This window comes from Elephas maximus, chromosome 24 (assembly GCF_024166365.1).
Source record: "Elephas maximus indicus isolate mEleMax1 chromosome 24, mEleMax1 primary haplotype, whole genome shotgun sequence".
NCBI classification, from domain to species: Eukaryota; Metazoa; Chordata; class Mammalia; order Proboscidea; family Elephantidae; genus Elephas; species Elephas maximus.
This window is the reverse complement of record NC_064842.1, coordinates 32,376,363-32,393,991: the sequence shown is the minus strand read 5'-3', so window position 1 is coordinate 32,393,991 and position 17,629 is coordinate 32,376,363. Positions and strand designations below refer to the sequence as shown.

The 17,629-nt window shown below is 40.8% G+C and overlaps 1 long non-coding RNA gene across 1 annotated transcript in view; it reads right to left on the bottom strand.

Annotated features, from left to right (window-relative positions):
- Window positions 1-4,422: 4,422 nt before the first annotated feature.
- LOC126066981 (uncharacterized) overlaps window positions 4,423-17,629 on the bottom strand; it is a 56,454-nt gene continuing 43,247 nt past the window's right edge. Inside the window, exon 4 of the long non-coding RNA XR_007515301.1 lies at window positions 4,423-4,521. This is a non-coding gene — a long non-coding RNA (uncharacterized LOC126066981). The remainder of the gene's footprint in view (window positions 4,522-17,629) is intronic.

The following is a 17,629-nucleotide window of genomic DNA, read 5'->3' as shown; positions in this document are numbered from 1 at the left end:
GCAGGGAGCGGCAGAAAGAGAATGAGCGTGGGAGTCAGAAAACTAGGATTTTGAATGTAGGCTCCATCACATTTTTAGCCTGTGACTCCTGATAAGTTACACCCATTGTGTAAGCCTTAATTTTCTCATCTGAAACACGGGCATAACAAAAATACAGTCTTTGCTTAATTTGTAGAGTTGTTGTGAGGTCTGATGCAGCAATATATGAAAAGATGATTTGTAAACTATCAGTGTTATATAATGGCCTTGTCACTCTCTTCACTGCTGATGTTCAAAATCTCCTTGTTAAAAAGTATTCTTTATTAGAAATACTCTACAGGGATAATACACCAACATAAACTAGCTCACTTTAGTTTAGCATCATAGAACGTTAGAGCTGAAAGAAATCTTTCAGATCGTCTATCAATCCAATGGGGTCCTTGAGTGGTACAAACGGTTAACGTGCTTGGCTACTAACCAAAAGTCTGAAGGTTCAAGTCCACCCAGGGGCACTTCAGAAGAAAGGCCTGGTGATCTACTTGTGACAAACCAGCTATGGGGCACAGTTCTACTCTGACCCACATAGGGTCACCGTGAATCGGAATCAACTCAATGGCAACTGGTTTAGGTCTTTCTTTTTTTTTGGCATGGTCCAATGTCCTAACAGATAAAAAGTTTAAGAAACTTATGAAGATTCCCACAACCAATAAGAGTAAGAACCACACCCACCTCAGAAACAACTTCAGCTAAAACAAAAAGGAGTATTTGGGATCTTTGGGCTTTGGGGAACACACACTTACTCAGTTGCTTCAGGAGAGAAAATAAGTGAGGGGTCAAGTTATTACAAAGACACGTGTATCTTAAGAGGACAGCTCATAGAAATAACAGTAATACTGATAATATTGTTTTATTGCTTTCTATCTGCCATATATTGTTTCATTTAACCTTCACAACAAACCTGTGAGTTGTTTTCTCCATTTTACAGATGAGGAGACAGAGCTTACAGGTGAAGTCCTTGCTCATTCACACAGCTAGTGTGTGCCATGGAGCCCTGGTGGCACAGAGGTTAAGGCCTATGGCATTGAATCCACCAGTCACTCCTTGGAAACTTTATGGAGCAGTTCTATCCTGTCCTATAGGGTCGCTATGAGTCGGAATCAATTTGTCAGCATTGGGTTTTTACCCGTTAGTGTGTTTCAAGCTGAAACATGAACTCGGATCTGCCTGGCTCCAGAACCAGTGCCCTTTTCTTGTATGACATGCTCTTCCAAGAACACAAGCCACCATAGAGCTGAGTCCTGTGGAAGTGAACACCAGGAGGGGTGAGGCTGAATCTCACAGGGACACACAGTCTGTCTTACAGCATCTGCTTCTCTCTTGGCTTGTGCACTCTCCTTCACTGCCAGCCAATGGACCTCTAACCCCAGTTTGCCTGTAGTCACAGGGGTGATTCCAGTTCCAGTGGGACATGTCCTTCCATTAACTCCTCTCTGAGTGTCCTAACTTCAAAGTGCAAAGGGAGAATTCACGTCTGCCCTGCTCATCTTTCCCAGTCTGACTGTGGGTCAAGACACCTTGCAGCCTTTGGGTCAGGCTTCCACTCCTGGCCCAATCAGCTGTGATCATGCAGCCCAGCATACTGTCTAGTACACTTTCATCATGTGATTTCCTAGGACCTGCTTGATAACGCCAGTATCTCCTGCTCTTAAAACCTATGGTTCTTCAACTGGGCTGTTTTTTTGGAACTTTTCCCTTTCTTCCTTGTTTACAGTTAATGTGCGTTCATTTTGTCTTCTCTACCAGACAGCAAAGACCAAGCATATAAAATCTATATCTGATTCAGCTTTCAAACGTCCCCAGTATTTAGCACAGTAGCAGGTGGTCCAGAGGTTTGATTGAAGAGATGAGCTGTCATTTGACAGGTGGAGAGGCCAGATCTATGCCATTAAAAAAAAAAAGTGTATAATTAAAGTAGTAATTCAGAGAACTGAAACAATTATTTCTTTGCCTCAGTTCTTTGGCTTTCTGTGAAAGTATAAAATTTTTTATCTATATTATTGAGATTACTGGGTGAATTTTCAATTTTACTTAACCAGTATTCACTTGGCCCAAGACACCTAGAGCAAGTATACTTTTTGGCAATAGTACCTCAGTACATCAGTGACCCAGAAATGGGTGTCTGGTAGCCCAATAAGTCATTTTGGGCTAAGTAGGAGGACAGCAGACTACCCATGCTTACCAAGCCCAGTTCTTCTCTCTTTCCTGGGCACACAAGAGAATTTCCTGTAACTCCTCACAGATACACTGGGACCCTATGATTGGTCAGACCAATGGCCTGAAGTGGGTCATATCGAATGCGAGGCAGTTGAGAGTGGGTGTGAGCTCTCTATGCCCCTTCTCCCACCACAGCAATGGCAGGGGCTTTATGTAGACATGGCAGAGCCATGAGATGGACCACCAAGGACAGATTCCCAGGACAGTCACCTGACCTGCATCTAAATTTCATGAGCAAGAAATAAACCCTGGTTGTATTAAGCTTTTGAGATTTGGGGTTAATTTGTTACCAAGAAGTAGCTAACCTGTCTTAACTAACATAAGCCTCCAGACCCCTGATGTGTGGACTCTGGCTCTTGCCTAACATGCGGACTCCCAGAGAGGTCACTCTTCTCTTCGGATTCTGGTAGGTGAGTAGCTCAGCAACTCAGGGTAGCAGTGGTGATGAACATGACCATTGGAGTCAAATGGAGCCTGATTGGAATCATCTCTGATACTTAATGGCTGTAAAACGTTAGGAGAGCTAACTTTCTACGCCTCCTTTTCTCATCTGTGGAGGGGAGGTGAGATAACATTACAGGCCACTCGTGAGGATAATATAAAAAACTGCACACTTAGCATACATTCTATTCTTCCCTCTTATGTTCACCATGTGTCATTTTCTCATAAAGTAGCCCATCACAGGGACCATCCCAGAGCCCCAAAGAGCACAGTACCATGCACACAGTACAGACTTGTTGGATTAAGTTACGCTGAACTGAATGAAATTTCAAAATGAGGGCCAGCTGTAAGTCAGCTCCAGCAATGGCCTGTCTCGGCAAATTTGACACTAGTCAACACAGCAACATTTTGGTTCTGAGTGCCTACAGGATATGGATGTTCTAGGAATATTACACAACTGATTTGCTTTCCCACCATGACTTTTTGAGCAATGTATTGGTCTGGATGCAGGTCAGGAAGTCTTCAATGAGTACCTTAGCCTTAGTGAGGGTTTGTAGCCCAATATTCACACATTGGGATTAAATAATAGCGCATCATCAAATGATTCTAGTTCTTCTTTCATTTGTCCTCTAGAAGAAAAAAAACTAGATACTATAAAATTACAGAGACCTAAGCCCAGGCTTTTATTCCACAGAATGTTGGAAATTTAGTTCCTGAATACATTGTGTGTGTGTTTGTGGTAGTTTAATGAGACCAGATGTTTCCTACCAGTCATACTTGATGCATTTAGACTGTTCCCCTCCCAAAGCATCCCATGATTCTTGGAGCAATTCTAGGTAGTTCCAAAAAATGACCCTAGTTCAGCAGATGTCAAGTTCAGGAAAAAATTAGGCTCACATATGTTCCCTAAATAGAATGGAAAAATAACATGCATCAACAAGAAATTCCATGTGGGAAAAAGTAGGAAAGAGTCTACTATTAAATAGCAAAAATAAAGTTCTTAAGGCCTTAATTAAAGAAGATACCAAGGTGGCGGCGGCGGGGGGTGGGGGGCTAAGTAGACTATAGCCTTCAAATATTCACCAAAAGAAATCCAAGTGTAGCCATAGATTTTGACAAACCTCCTGTCCTCAGAGCTGGCCTATCTGTCTATGGCACTAAAGATATGTTGTGCAAGTGGTTTGTTTCCCAAAGTCCTAACCATTGCATAACTGGGTAAACTGGAGTTAAAATCTTCAGAGGGGCCAGAAGTGAATGTAACTGTGCTTCAGGTTATTAGCTAACTAAAGAGCATTTGTAGAGAATACGGGAGTGTCTTCTTGGTTCTCTGGAAAACCCAAAGGGGAGTTTGAGGAAATTATCTACCCCAAAGCACCTTTTTTCATATGTGTTCAGGATGTCCTCTACTTGAAAATGGTAAAAACCCAAAGAAGTTCTCTTGATTTCTTTCCTAAAAGCTTCAACCAATGGATTTTGAAGACAGATAGTTGAGAATATCATTTTCAAGGAACACACTGCACTCAAGCAATATTCACGCAGCAGGGGGGCAAAGCCCAAGTCCACTGGGGTGCTAGGTGGAAGCCATAAGCAATGACCTCACTGCTCTGGGAACTGCTTTTCCGTCCTGGCCAGATGTGGTTTGGCTAACCAGACGTTAAGTCTTTGAGAATCCAGCTGTGAAACAAAAGCACTTACATGTCCAGTGTCTGATGAAAAGCGCAACATCCTGCCTCTGCTCTCTATGTCATTTGTGCTTTTGTGAGAATCCGTGATTATAGGGAAGCCTCTTCTGCTCTGGCTGCAGGCAGCAGCTTGTGTTTCCTCCTCCTAGTGAGAATGGGATAATAGAAAGGAGAAAGAGAGTTAAAAGGGCACGAAGTTCAAGCAACTTTTTAAGACTTACAGAATTTTTTCTATACAATGATGTCTTGAAACTTTCTTTAATGATCTCCTTGTCCATTTCCCTGTCCTTTAACTTTTCTGTCCAGATAGGGGGGAACAGAAGCTTTGTCAAGACTGCCATAGCCCAATTGAGAATATTTGTCAGTGACAGATTAACTTTCAGGATGTTCTTCCTAATATCAAATCGGAATCTATCCTATGCTTGTCTAAGCTAATTTTCTTTTACTCCGTCCATAGTGCATGTCAACAAGTGAAAAAGCAATTCATTTCTACTATGTCCTCCTTTATTTCTCTTTGGCCTTTGTCTTTCATTCTCCAAAGGCTGAACCAGACGGATGTGACTCAGAAAGCACCATGGACTCCACTGTGGGCTGGAGACAGATAATGGAATTGGGAAATGCTGAGTTCAGCCATCACTCTCCTTGCAAGCCAGGGTCTTCTTATTAAATAGCTGATTGAGTGCATTTACCCACATCTCCTACAGCAGCATCATGAAATCTAAGCCCTAAAATCCCATACTATATTTGAAAGATTTTTCGCACAGTGTTATGGGAGAAACAGCCTGTACACTAACACAGCTCGACCTTCTTCCTGGTGCTGAATCCTGGGCTTAAATATGAAATATCACTTTCAGGTCCCCTCTCCTTCAATGAGGCACTATTCTTCTGACCCACACAACTCTCAGGGGACCCCATGCCAAATTAGACGAGAGCAAGCAAAAATGGCAAAAAGAGCATTTTTGTTTAAGTTGGTCTGTCGATGTGAAAGGTGTATTTTGTCCTTGCAATATTAATAACCAAATCTGAAATATTTAAAATTGCAGCACTTAAAATTGTCTTCGTCTCAGATAAACTCAGATGGCTTGCCTGTTTTGACCTAATGCCTTTTTATGTTTGATATACTTTCTTAATTAAAAAGTATACAGTAATCAAAAAGCGTGAGTAATTGTATGGTTCAGTGTTTGTTAAAGGGCAAAATAATTTTAAAAAAGAGAGAGAGAGGAAGAAAGGCTAAGGTCAAATTCTTTTGTAATGTATGAGCCTCACGCATTCTTGCTTCACTATTTGGCAATATAACAAGCCACAGATATAAGGCGTGCATTTGATGCTAAGATGGCTTTGGTTTCTTTCTTTGAAACACACTAAGCTCTTGGCTCAACCTGGGTTTCACTCTGATGTGGTGTGGTGCAACTCGTGTAAAATTGTTCACTGTAGGTTAGTAACTAAACACAGGTAAGCCCGTGCTTACCTTGCTTATGGGATAATCCACCCCTGAGCAGAGCAGGCTGGACTCTAAAACAGATCTGCCACAGCTTAATGAGGTTTTTTTTAAAGAGAGAAGTAAACTTAAAAACCTTCCAGTAGCTTCCCATTGGATGCAGAACAAATCCAAGTCCCGGCGCCGCCCACAGGCCCTCCAAGGTCTGACTACATCTCTTCCAGCTCTGTATGTGCTCTCCCCACTCCAGCCATATTGGCCATTGCTGTTTCCGGGTAGACCGAATTGATTTCTGCCATGGAACCTTTGCCATTCTGTTCCTTCTGCTGAGAATATCTTGCTCAGATACTTTTTGCATTGCTGTCTATTTCTTTTCCTTCAGGTTCTGTTCAAACAGCATCTCTTCAGAGAGGTTTTCTCTGACCAGCCAGTTTCCTTTCCCAACACCTTCACTGCCAATACACTATCATGACACCCTGATTGCTTCCTTGATCATGCATAAAGTACTTAGAAATAATCTTCTTTCACAATCACCTATTCTACATCTGTTTCTCCTGACTTTTCTTTGAACCTCCAGAACCTAGAACTGTGCCTACACATAGTATGCATTTAATAAATATGTGGTGCATTAACTGTAACACCCGTAAGTAGCAACACAAACCTTGAAGAAAGCCGACCTCACCATTAAAATGCCATTGGCTTTATTAAGTGTCTCTTGTGCAATCCTCTAGAAATGTATGGCTTCATCGCATTCATCCATTTGGTCAACTGTAACCCAGCATCACACAAAATTGTGCAGGTTACAACAGAATCTGGTATTTTAGATAATAATAGAATTCCCCTTTGAGCTTCCTTGAGAGAAATATTCTAGGAAAAAAGAGGCTAAAAATAATAGAAATAACGTCTGATATTCAGACATTAAAATGATGCTACTAGCGCTTTGTTTTCCTGCAGTGGAGACTAATGTAGTTTATCTTTACCAGCTCCCTCTTCTCCTATCTCCAGTGGTTGGTGACATGGACGTGAGATGGCCCCTTACTAGGCACGGCATCAATTCAGGTGCTCTGAGACCGACAGGAGGCAGGAGAGTGCAGCAAAAGATCAAGGACTCTAGCTGCAAATGGCCTGGCCTGGAGTCCTGGCCCCACCACTTACTAGCTGTGTGACATTCGGCATGCTGCTTGGTCTCGCTCTGCCTTAGTTTTCTCATCTATACAAGCTTTAGGGGTGCTGTAAAGAGTATTTGAATTTATATAAGTAAAACACTTAGAAAAGTGTAGAACAGTGCCTGGCATATAATAAGCGCTGTATGTATAAGCTATTAAGGCTGTCCTCAAGGAATTTGCTGTCTAGGACAGAAAAACAGACACACAGAGGCACATCTGATAAATGCTAAGTGAATACTAGCGACCAGAGATTCCACAGGACCTCAAAGAAAGGGAGAGGTTGCTCTGAACTACGGTGTTTAAAGAACTTTTTTAAAATATTTTTTATTGTGCTTTAAGTGAAAGTTTACAAATCAAGTCAGTCTCTCACACAAAAACCCATATACACCTTGCTACACACTCCCAATTACTCTCCCCCTAATGAGACAGCCTGCTCCCTCCCTCCACTCTCTCTTTTTGTGTCCATTTTGCCAGCTTCTAACCCCCTCCACCCTCTCTTCTCCCCTCCAGGCAGAACATGCCAACATAGTCTCAAGTGTCCACCTGATCCAAGAAGCTCACTCCTCACCAGCATCCCTCTCCAACCCATTGTCCATTCCAATCCATGCCTGAAGAGCTGGCTTTGGGAATGGTTCCTGTCCTGGGGCAACAGAAGGTCTGGGGGCCATGACCACCGGGGTCCTTCTAGTCTCAGTCACATCATTAAGTCTGGTCTTATGAGAATTTGGGGTCTGCATCCCACTGTTCTCCTGCTCCCTCAGGGGTTCTCTGTTGTGTTCCCTGTCAGGGCAGTCATCGGTTGCAGCCAGGCACCATCTAGTTCTTCTGGTCTCAGGATGATGTAGTTGCTGGTTTACGTGGCCCTTTCTGTCTCTTGGGCTCGTAATTGCCTTGTGTCCTTGGTGTTCTTCATTCTCCTTTGCTCCAGGTGGGTTGAGACCAATTGATGCATCTTAGATGGCTGCTTGCTAGTGTTTAAGACCCCAGACACCACTCTTCAAAGTGGAATGCAGAATGTTTCCTTAATAGATTTTATTATGCCAATTGACTTAGATGTCCCCTGAAACCATGGTCCCCAGACCCCTGCCCCTGCTACACTGGCCTTTGAAGCATTCAGTTTATTCAGGAAACTTCTTTGTTTTTGGTTTAGTTCAATTGTGCTGACCTCCCTTGTATTGTGTGCTGTCTTTCCCTTCACCTAAAGTAGTTCTCATCTATTATCTAATTAGTGAATGCCCCTCTCCCACCCACCCTCCCTCCCCCCTCTCTAACCACAAAAGAATGCTTTCTTCTCAAACTATTTCTCAAGTTCTTATAATAGTGGTCTTATGCAATCTTTGTCCTTTTGCAACTAATTTCACTCAGCATAATGCCTTCCAGGTTCCTCCATGTTATGAAATGTTTCACAGATTCCTCACTGTTCTTTATCAATGGGTAGTATTCCATTGTATGAATACACCATAATTTATTTATCCATTCATCTGTTGATGGGCACCTTGGTTGCTTCCATCTTTTTGCTATTGACTTAGATGTCCTGCAATAAACATGGTTGTGCATATATCTGTTCGCGTAAAGGCTCTTATTTCTCTAGGATATATTCCAAGGACCGGGATTGCTGGATTGTATGGTAGTTCTGTTTCTAGCTTTTTAAGGAAGTGCCAAATTGATTTCCAAAGTGATTGTACCATTTTACATTCCCACCGGCAGTGTATAAGTGTTCCAATCTCTCCACAGCCTCTCCAACATTTATTATTTTGTGTTTTTTGGATTAATGCCAGCCTTGTTGGAGTGAGATGAAATCTCATTGCAGTTTTGATCTGCATTTCTCTAATGGCTAATGATGGTGAACATTTCCTCATATATCTGTTAGCTACCTGAATGTCTTCTTTAGTGAAGTGTCTATTCATATCTTTTGCCCATTTTTTAATTGGGTTATTTGTCTTTTTGCAGTTGAGTTTTTGCAGTATCATGTAGATTTTAGAGATCAGGAGCGATCAGAAATGTCATAGCTAAAAACTTTTTCCCGGTCTGTAGGTAGTCTTTTTACTCTTTTGGTGAAGTCTTTGGATAAGCATAGGTGTTTGATTTTTAGGAGCTCCCAGTTATCTAGTTTTTCTTCCGGATTCTTAATAATGTTTTGTATACTGTTTATGCCATGTATTAGGGCTCCTAATGTTGTCCCTATTTTTTCTTCCAGGATCCTTATCATTTTAGATTCTATATTTAGGTCTTTGATCCATTTTGAGCTCGTTTTTGTGCATGGAGTGAGGTATGGGTCTTGTTACATTTTTTTGCAGGTGGATATCCAGTTATGCCAGCACCATTTGTTAAAAAGACTGTCTTTTCCGCAGTTAACTGTTTTGGGGCCTTCATCAAATATCAGCTGCTCATATGTGGATGGATTTATGTCTGGATTCTCAATTCTGTTCCATTGGTCCATGTATCTGTTGTTGTACCAGTACCAGGCTGTTTTGACTACTGTGGCGGTATAATAGGCCTCCCACTTTGTTCTTCTTTTTCAGTAATGCCTTATTTATCCAAGGCCTCTTTTCCTTCCATATGAAGTTGGTGATTTGTTTCTCCATCTCATTAAAGAATGTCCTTGGGATTTGGATTGGAATTGCACTAAATGTATAGATCACATTTGGTAGAATAGACATTTTTATAATGTTAAGTCTTCCTATCCAGGAGCAAGGTATGTTCTTCCACTTATGTAAGTCTCTTTTGGTTTCTTGCAGAAGTGTACTGTAGTTTTCTTTGTATAAGTCTTTTACATCTCTGGTAAGATTTATTCCTAAGTGTTTTATCTTCTTGGGGACTACTGTAAATGGCATTGATTTGGTAATTTCCTCTTCGATGTTCTTTTTGTTGGTGTAGAGGAATCCAACCGATTCTTGTATGTTTAACTTGTATCCCGATACTCTGCTGAACTCTTCTCTTAGTTTCAGTAGTTTTCTGGAGGATTCCTTAGGGTTTTCTGTGTATAAGGCATCTGCAAATAGAGATACTTTGACTTCTTCCTTGCCAATCTGGATCCCTTTGTTTCTTATTTCTTTATCTAGCCTAATTGCTCTGGCTAGGACTTCCAGCACAATGTTGAATAAGAGTAGTGATAAAGGGGGCATCCTTGTCTGGTTCCTGATCTCAATGGGGATGTTTTTAGGCTCTCTCCATTTAGGGTGATGTTGGCTGCTGGCTTTGTATAAATGCCCTTTATTATGTTGAGAAATTTTCCTTCTATTCCTATTTTGCTGAGAGTTTTTATCATGAATGAGTGTTGAACTTTGTCAAATGCCTTTTCTGCATCAACTGATAAAATCATGTGACTCTTGTCTTTTGTTTTATTTATGTGGTGGATTACATTAACTGTTTTTCTAATGTTGAACCATCCCTGCATACCTGGTATGACTCCCACTTGGTCATGGTGAATTATTTTTTTAATATGTTGTTGAATTCTGTTGGCTAGAATTTTGTTGAGGATTTTTGCATCTACATTCATGAGGGATATAGGTCTATAATTTTCTTTTCTTGTGGTGTCTTTACCTGGTTTTGGTATCAGGGATATGGTGGCTTCATAGAATGAATTTGGTAGTATTCTGTCCTTTTCTATGCTCTGAAATACCTTTATTAGTAGTGGTGTTAACTCTTCTCTGAAAGTTTGGTAAAACTCTGCGGTGAAACCGTCCAGACCAGGGCTTTTTTTTGTTGGGAGTTTTTGATTACTTTTTCAATCTCTTCTTTTGTTATGGGTCTATTTAGTTGTTCTACCTCTGTTTCTGTTAGTTTAGGAAGGTAGCGTGTTTCTAGGAATTCATCCATTTCTTCTAGGTTTTCAAATTTGTTTGAGTATAGTTTTTCATAGTAATCTGATATGATTGTTTTAATTTCAGTTGGGTCTGTTGTAATATTGCCCCTCTCATATCTTATTTGGGTTATTTGCTTCCTCTCCTGTTTTTCTTTTGTCAGATTAGCCAGTGGTTTATCAATTTTGTTGATTTTTTCAAGAAACCAGCTTTTGGTCTTGTTAATTCTTTCAGTTGTTTTTCTGTTTTCTATTTCATTTAGTTCAGCTCTAATTTTTATTATTTGTTTTCTTCTGGTGCCTGTGGGTTTCTTTTGTCGCTCTCTTTCTACTTGTTCAAGTTGTAGGGATAATTCTTTGATTTGGGCCCTTTCTTCTTTTTGGATGTGTGCATTTATTGATATAAATCGGCCTCTGAGCACCGCTTTTGCTGTGTCGCAAAGGTTCTGATAGGAAGTGTTTTCATTCTCATTGGATTCTCTGAATTTCTTTATTCCATCCTTAATGTCTTCTATAATCCAGTCTTTTTTGAGCAGGATATTGTTCAGTTTCCAAGTGTTTGATTTCCCGTTATTGATTTCCACTTTTATGGCCTTATGGTCAGAGAAGAAGCTGTGTAATATTTCAATGTTTTAGGTTCTGCTAAGGCTTGCTTTATGACCTAATATGTGGTCTATTCTAGAGAGTGTTCCATATGTGCTAGAAAAGAAAGTATACTTGGTTGCTTTTGGGTGGCGTGTTCTGTATATGTCTACTAGGTCAAGTTGGTTGATTGTGGCATTTAGATCTTCTGTGTCCTAACTGAGCCTCTTTCTGGATGTCCTGTCCTTCACCGAAAGCGGGGTGTTGAAGTCTCCTACTGTTATTGTGGAGCTGTCTATCTCACTTTTCAACGCTGATAGAGTTTGTTTTATGTATCTTGCAGCCCTGTCATTGGGTGCATAAATATTTAATATGGTTATATCTGACGGCAGCGGGGGATCTTCTTGGTGTATTGTCCTTTAATCATTATATAGTGTCCTTCCTTATCCTTTCTGAAGGATTTAAATTTAAAGCCTATTTTGTCAGAAATTAATATTGCCACTCCTGCTCTTTTTTGATCGTTGTTTGCTTGATATATTTTTTTCCATCCTTTGAGTTTTAGTTTGTTTGTGTCTCTAAGTCTAAGGTGTGTCTCTTGTAGGCAGCATATAGACGGATCTTGTTTTTTAATCCATTCTGCCACTCTCTGTCTCTTTATTGGTGCATTTAGTCCATTTACATTCAGGGTAATTATGGATAGGTATGAATTTAGTGCTATCATTTTGATGTCTTTTTTTGTGTGTTGAGAGCTTCTTTTTCCCACTTGATTTTATGTGCTGAGTAGATTTTCTTTATATCTTGTCCTTTCCTCATATTTGTTGTTGTTGATTTTGTTTCTGCTGAGTCTGTATTTTTCCCTTGTATTTTATTTTGATGAGTAAGATAGTTTGTCTCCTTTGTGGTTACCTTATTACTTACCCCTATTTTTCTTTATTTAAAAGTAACTTTTATGTCTTTGTAGCACTGTATCTTCCTCTCCATATGGAAGGTGTGTGATTACATTTCTTAGTCTCTCCTTAATACTTCAATGTTGTCTTCTTTTATATAATAACATTGCTGTTACCCTATTTTGAGCTTTTTTTTTTTTTTTTTTTTTTTTTATCTTGCTTTGTTTTTTTGGATTTCCCTGTCTGGGTTGACTTCTGGTTGCTGTGCCCAGTGTTCTAGTCTTGGGTTGATACCTGATATTATTGATTTTCTAACCAAAGAACTCCCTTTAGTATTTCTTGTAGTTTTGGTTTGGTTTTTATGAATTCCCTCAACTTGTGTTTATCTGGAAATGTCTTAATTTCACCTTCATATTTAAGACAGTTTTGATGGATATATAATTCTTGGCAGGCAATTTTTTTCCTTCAGTTTTTAAAATATGTCATCCCATTGCCTTCTTGCCTGTGTGGTTTCTGCCAAGTAGTCCGAGCTTATTCTTATTGGCTCTCCTTTGTAGGTGACTTTTTGTTTATCCCTTGCTGCTCTTATAATTGTCTCTTTATCTTTGGTTTTGGCAAGCTTGATTATAATATTTCTTGGTGACTTTCTTATGTGGAGTTCGATGAGCATCTTGGATAAATATCTTCTCATCTTTCACAATATCAGGGAAGTTTTCTGCCAACAAATCTTCAACAATTTTCTCTGTATTGTCTGTTATCCCTCTCTGTTCTGGTACTCCAATCACTCATAGGTTATTTCTCTGGATAGAGTCCCACGTGATTCTTAAGGTTTCTTCATTTTTTTAAATTATTTTATCTGATTTTTCTTCAAATATATTAGTGCCAAGTGATTTATCTTTGAGTTCAGAAATTCTAGCTTCTACTTGCTCAATTCTGCTTCTCTGAATTTCTTTTGAGTTATCTTTTGTGTAATTTTATTGTTAATCTTCTGAATTTCTGATTGCTGTCTGTGTATGGATTTTTCCAGCTTATTAAACTTTTCATTATGTTCCTGAATAATCTTTCTAATTTCTTCAGTTGGTTTATCTGTGTGTTCCTTGGCTTGTTCTGCATATTGCCTCATTTCCTTCCTGATGTCTTGAAGGGTTCTGTATATTAAACTTTTGTATTCTGCATCTGGTAATTCCAGGAATGCACTTTCATCTAGAAGATCCTTGGATTCTTTGTTTTGAGAGCCTGTTGAGGTGATCATGGTCTGTTTCTTTATGTGACTTGATATTGACTGTTCTCTCTAAGCCATCTATAAGTTATTGTATTAGTTTATGCTTGCTTACTGTGTCATAGCTGCTTGCTTTGTTTTTTTTTGGTATACCCCTATGGGTTGCTTGAGTGAGCTAGCTTGATTATTTTCACCTATGGAGCTCTGACGTCCCGTCCCCAAGCTGGCTAGAGCTGTTATCAGGTGTATCAGTCTAGAAGTCCATTCAGTTTTCTTGTATGAATTCAGCTCAGGTTTCCAGGTAGCTGATTTCAAGTGTATGGTACAGGCTCTGTCCTACAGTCTTAGAGGGGCATGGGTGATTGGTATATATACCAGTTTCTGATTGCAGCAGGGGGTCGCACTCTGAACAAGGCAGGGGGCTGAGAACCGCCCCCAAGTGTCTCTGAGGAAAATGCATCTCTGTTCCCTAGAGCGTGCTGGTTTTGGGGCTCTGCGGAGGGTCCATGGGCACCCAAAGTTTTTGGTTGTAAGGACTGAGAAGTACCAGTTATCTTGGTCCCCTGTCGCAGGTGGCTGGGTGACCTGAGTGGAGCTACCAGCCCTTACGTCCCTGATGTGGGTAGGTGAGGACCTTGTTTAATAGGCAAAGCAATGTCAATTGTCAAAGACCCACCTCTCCACTGCACAGCTGAAATGTTTGGAGTTTGCCTATCCTCCTGAAATAGGCCCACACAGGTCCTTGCAGAAGGGAAAGGTGCTCAAGGTCCAAGGGCAGTTTATGCCTGGACAGGAGCTGCTTCTGTCCTGAGCTCCCCCGGTTAATGGAGTTAGCAAATTATCTTTTCCCCCCTGTTGCAAATTTGTTCCTTCCCCAAGGCCGGGAGGATGGCTCTAGGTCCTCACCAGGGTCTATCTCAGGCCCAGGGATTCAGCTGCTGAAGCTGGCTTGGGGGTGGTGGGGGCGTGGTAAAATATACGCAAGTACTTAGCTTTTGCCGAGAGCGCGCCATTCTCCTCAGGTTCCGGAGGTGTAAGTGGGCTGTGTAGGTGGCTGCTTCTCCCTGAGGAAACTGCGGCCGAACGCTAGTACCAGCCCTGTGCCGCCGCTGCCACTGCCCCCGCCACCACCACTCCAGGAATGGTGCCTGAGGGCTCCCCGTGATTCAGGTCCGGTAACTCCTCCCCACTTCTGAATGGCCTCTTCTTCCCCTGGCCCCTCAGTTCGTTGTCTAAGCTTGCCTTTGATGCTCAGGGCTCCCAACTTGTCACAAATATACTCATTTCACTTGTTTTTTCGGGTTTTTGTTGTAAAGAGGGCTCTATGGAAGCGTCTGTCTATTCTGCCATCTTGGCTCTGCCCTCGTGTTTAAAGAAGTTTTATTGAGCTAGATTTATGCTAAAATCTTGAGTTATAGACATATGCCTTTCTGTCTTTTGGGAATAATTAATTGGGTTGGAGTAAAATGTACAGATTTTTGATTCTGAAGTCCCTGTGATAAGGCTACTAAAATGAGGTTGGCAAGATAGATACAGTCAGGGTATCATCTCACACAGAGAACCTGATACTTAAGGTAAGGTTTATATTGTTGCTTTGATTTAAGTTTTACATTCATTTGTATCAAGTGAAAGATTGATCGGGGAAAGCACTGTGAGAGAAAAGTGACCTATCTCTTGCTTGACCAACTAGCTAGAGACTAAACAATGACCCGGACGTCCTACAATTTTGGTTTTATCATTACAATGTATAGGACATCTTAGAGTTGGCTTTTGCAAAAGGGATAGCAAATCTGAATTTTGCTGTCTTTACTAGGAAGGGACCAATATCTTCCTGGAAAGCCACATTCATGTAAGCAATGCCCTGTGTACAATTGTGTGGGTTTTCATTCCCCCACCTCCTGGCCCTGCGCCCTCTTCCCTGGATCTCAGTAGGAGCCTGCCTAGCTCACCTTAACTTCCCAGGACCTCGCTGCTGGCAGCAGCTATGTTGCCACCCTTTTCTGGGGTTCCCTTTGCCTGCTGGATTCCAGAGAATCTGGGGCTGGGAAGGTCCACGTCTTCTGAATTCCCTTCCATTTTCAGTCATAGACAGCCTGCATTTGTTGGCTTCCTGGGTGTGGAGCCAGGCTTAATCATTGCAGTGGAGTGTTTGCTGAAGTGTTGGGTGATGGCTCCTTTCTGGTTTGGAGACAAGAGCTAGAGGAGTTTGCCTGGAGAGCTGCATTGAGAGCCCAGTGCTTTATTAAAGACATTGTGTAATTTTGAGGAGCCCTGGTGGTACAGTGGTTAAGTCCTCAGCTGGTAACCAAAATGTCGGTGGTTCGAATCCACCAGCTGCTCCTTGGAAAAAAGATGCGACAATCTGCTTCTGTAAAGATTACAGCCTTCAAAACCTTATAGGGCATTTCCACACTGTCTTGTAGGGTTGCTGTGAATCAGAATCGGCTCATCGGCAATGGGTTTGTTTTTTTGTGACTTTACCATACATGTACACACTCTCACATACACATACACACTCACTCTCACTCACACACACACACACATAAATATAAATGTGAGTACATATATTTCTTTTCAGTCCAAAAGCCGAACGCTCTATTAAGACATCTGATGAAATAGTACCACAGAGAGAAAAATGAAAGATTGTCTCTTATTACACAGCTGTTTCCATGGTAGCTTAATACCCTCAGGCAGCGCCCTAATGATGAGTTATTACTTTTTAGCTAAAACACATTGTAGAGAGCTGATTAATAATATAACCTTCATAGCAAAACAACAGGTTAATTTTTCTTTCATTTATTCTCAGATGCAAACACACACTGATACATGTGCGATAATTTATTCCAATGTCTGACTCACTCATCACTCTTTCTTCATGGAATTAACAAAGAAAAAGGAAAGGGAGAATATATTGACCCTGAGGGACTTCCTCGGGCACAATATGTCAGTGGCATCTCTGATGCTGCCTGAAAGGAGCGTTTTAATCAGGAATTTCTCTTTATAAAGCTGCCAGGTCCAGTGCTTCAGCTACCTTATATCCAGATGTGACTGCAACCAGGGCACATCTGGAGCTCTGTATCAGAACTGATAGTACCAAATGGTTTGACTGCTTTCAAGGGCTTCGGGGAGGAAATGTATCTGACATAGTGAGTAAGCTTTCTCCTGGTGGGGTAACCAAATCTCTGTCTTTCCCGTATTTGACCATCTGACTCTGCTTAGGGCTGTGTCATCCTTGAAGTCAAGGTGCACAGGTGGCCCAGGGCTCTTAACTGAACTGCCTACAGGCATTAATACAGAGTGGAGTCGAAGACAAGGCAACATCGGGCTGAGTCTTATAGACTCCTGAGCAGCTAACAGGCTTCTGGATTCCTCCTTTAGGAATTGGGAATGCATTTGGTAGCTTAAGAAGTTAAATGCCTGGATTTCACACTGCTTCTGAATTCCTAGGATGCCAACGCCTTCCTCCTTCTGTGGATCCCAAGTCCCAATTCTCCAGGCAAGCCTTGACATAGGGAAAGTTCATGGAACTTAAATATCATCACCATAGATAAATAATCAGCAGAAATATTCCATGCGTTTTCATGTTCACATGTGAATGCGTATTTTAAATCTCCCAGATGCAAAGAAGTCAGATTATCAGTTTCGATTTAAGGTAAAGATTTTCAGGACATGTATTCATCAGGTATAAAGAAATGCAAGATAACAAAGAACAGGCAAAATTATAATGAATAACTAAGGCATCTGCATTTTCTGCCCTGAAATCAGCTGATATATGGAGATTGAAAAACAAAGCAAAGACTGTAGCTACTTTCTTTGTTACAGACAAAATTGATTATATTTTTACAGTCCATGGTGAAAGCTGGAGAACAGGAAAATATAAAATTTTATTAGTAAATTTATTTATGCCACAATCTGGTTCATTTCAATGCAAAGTTCAAAAAGTCAACAAACAGAAACATTTGTCAATAGGAAATTCTTTAATTGGCCAAACAAATTTTCTAAAATTTATTAAAATTGCCTTGTGGATTATTTTTACACAGCTTGAGAAAGATGATGTGCCAGGATATTTTATCTAGAAATTGCTTCAGGTACTTACCTGGTAGAGAATAAAAAAAAAAAGTAGAGATATATCTGAGAAAGGGAGAAAGACTGATGTGTT